We start from the raw sequence: 3,222 nt of genomic DNA, 5'->3' as shown, positions 1-3,222 counted from the left end.
CTTGACTAGACAGACCTTTGTTGGGAAAGTAATGTCTCTGCTTTTGAATATGCCATCTAGGTTGGTCATAACTTTCCTTCCAAGGAGTAAGAGTCTTTTAATTTCATGGCTGCAATCACCATCTGCAGTGATTTTGGAGCCCAAAAAAATTAAGTCTGACACTGTTTCCAGTGTTTCCCCATCTATTTCCCATGAAGTGATGGGATCAGATGCCATGATTAGCAGAAACATAAATTTTAAAAGTAATCCCATTTATAATAAAATCAAAAAGTTAAATATCTAGGAATAAATTTAATCAAGGGGATAAAAGACCTGTATACTTTAACCAAGCCCAATCTTTAAGAAATTTAAAGCATAGATAAATGGAAAGATATTTCATTTTCATGGATTGGAAGAATTAATATTTTAAAAATATTATCCATACTGACAAAGCAATCCGTAACTTTACCATAATCCCCACCAAAATTCCACTGATATTTTTCTCATAAGTAGGAAAAAAAAAAAAAAAGCTGGGCTTCCCTTGTGGCTCAGCTGGTAAAGAATCCACCTATAATGCGGGAGACCTGAGTTTGATCCCTATGTTGGGAAGATCCCCTGGAGAAGGGAAAAGCTACCCACTCCAGTATTGTGGCCTGGTGAATTCTATGGACTGTATAGTCCATGGGGTCACAAAGAGTTGGACACAACTGAGCAACTTTCACTAGTAGCAATAGGAAAAAAAAAAAAAAGCTATTTTAATATTCATATGAAACCATAAAAGGCACTGAATAGCAAAAGCAACCCTGAGAAAGAACAACAAAGTTGAAGACAACTCATTCTCTGATTTTATACTACATTACAAAGCTATAGTAATAAAACCAATATGGTATGGTCATAAAAACAGACATGTGGACATATGGAACAGAATAGAGAGCTCAGATATAATCCAGCCTGTACAGTTAACTAACTTTGACAAGAGTGCTGAGGACAAAAAATGCAGAAGGAATAGTCTCTTCAATAAATGGTGTTGTGAAAACTGGATACACATATGCAAAAAATAAAACTAGACCCCAATTTTATATCACCAACAAAAATTAACTTGAAGTGGACTAAAAACTTGACTGGAAGATCTAAAGCCATAAAATTCCTGAAGGAACACATAGAAAAGGGGTTCATTGACATTGGTTTCGGCACAGATGTTTTGGAAATGGTATTAAAAGAGCAAGAAAGAAAGGGAAAAAAAGTCAGCAAGTAGAATGACATTAAACCAAAAAGCTTCTGCACAGGAAGGAAATGATCAACAAAGTGAATAACAAGCTAAAGAATGAAAAATATATTCAAATCATATATTAGCTAAGAGATTAATATAAAAATATGTAAGAAATTCATACAACTCAAGAGCAAAAACAAGTAAACATGATTTTAAAATATTTAAAAGATTTGAATAGAGGTTTTTCCAAAGAAGACATATATACAGGGTATGAAAAGGTGCTCAACATTAACTATCAGGGAAGTTCAAATCAAATAGAATGGCTTGTATCTGAAACACAAGAGATAGTAAGTGGTATAGAGAAAAGGGAAGCATTTTGCCCCATTGATGGAAATATAAATTACTTTGGCCATGATGGAAAACAGGGGGGAAAATAAAATAGAATCCCATATGATCCAATAATCCCACTTCTAGGTATAAATTCAAATTAGATGAAATCAACATTTTGAAGGAATATCAGAACTCCCATATTTATTGCAACATTATTCACAAAGACATGGAAACTACTCGTTTGTCAATGAACAAATTGGTAAAGAATATATGATATATAAATATGTATATCTATACATCACTGACTCAATGGACTTGAGTTTGAGTAAACTCTGCGAGTTGGTGATGGACAGGGAGGCCTGGCATGCTGCGATTCATGGGGTATCAAAGAGTTGGGCACAACTGAGCGACTGAACTGAACTGACCCATAAACATATGCATGTTTTCAGTGACTATTTTTTAGTCATGAGAAAGAAGGAAATGCTGACATTTTTAACAACATGGATCAACCTAGAAGATGTTATGCTAACTGAAATTAGTTAGATAGAAAAAAAAAAAAAAACTAATACTGTGATATACGTGTGAAATGTAAAAAAAAAAAATAATTAAAAAAGTTAAATTCATAGAAACAGAATAAAATGATAATTACCAGGAGCTGGGGGATGGAGGAGATGGGGGGAGATTGGTCAAAGGGTACAATTGTTCAATTATAAGATGGATGAGCTCTGGGGATCTAATGTATAGCATGGGGACCAAAGTCAAGAATACTATGTTTTGGCTTGATATTTGCTAAGACAGTAGATATTAAATATTCTCACCACATATACACACACAAAAAAATAACTAAGTGAGGTGAAGAATGAGTTAATTAACCTGAATTATGATAATTATTTCACAAAGTATATGTATGTCAATTCATCAAATTTTAAGATATATATACATATATACATACACATTTTCCTATCAATTTTAGCTCAATAAAATTGAGAAAATTTTTAAATACATTAATAAAAATAGGAATATGGGCATGAGCTAGACAGACTACATTTTTTATTTCATTTTTACCGTTTATATCCTTGAAGGATAATAAACAAATAAAAGAAGAAATATGCAATATAATCTCAAATGAAAATAGGTGTTTTTCCAGAAAATAAAGCAGGAAAAGAAGTGGGAAACTGACTGAGGGATGAATGAAAGCATTATTTTTTTACACATGGGGTCAAAGATCTTTGAGGAGACATTTTTAGAAGCATTTGAGTAAATATGAACAGAGCCTTTCTTAGCTGGCATTTTAGTAATTGTTGCAGTAAGTACAAAGGCCCTAGAGCCTGAAGAAGCAATTAGCCTGTCATATTTGAGAAAGAACAAGAAAATTGGAATAGCTGGAGTGGAACAGGAAGTCTAGACCATGTAGAATTTTAATGGCCTAGGTAAGGACTTAAGCTTTAATTATATATGTGAGATAAACCATTGAAGATTCTGAAATGTGGAGAGATATGATCTTATTTAAAATTAAAATATATCATTCAGAAGTAGAAACAGGGAGAGCCATTGGGAGCTCTTTAAATAAGAGATGATACTGTTCAATAGTGGGCATTCATGAAACAGTGGAAAACAGCACATTTAGATGTAATAAAGGAAGAAGAGACCAAATCCATTGATCAGTTCAACTTGTGGTCTGGCAGAAATGAGAAAACCAAAAA

Source organism: Bison bison, unplaced genomic scaffold (assembly GCF_000754665.1).
Source record: "Bison bison bison isolate TAMUID 2011002044 unplaced genomic scaffold, Bison_UMD1.0 scf7180017864471, whole genome shotgun sequence".
In the NCBI taxonomy this organism is placed as follows: Eukaryota; Metazoa; Chordata; class Mammalia; order Artiodactyla; family Bovidae; genus Bison; species Bison bison.
This window is presented reverse-complemented; position numbering follows the sequence as displayed.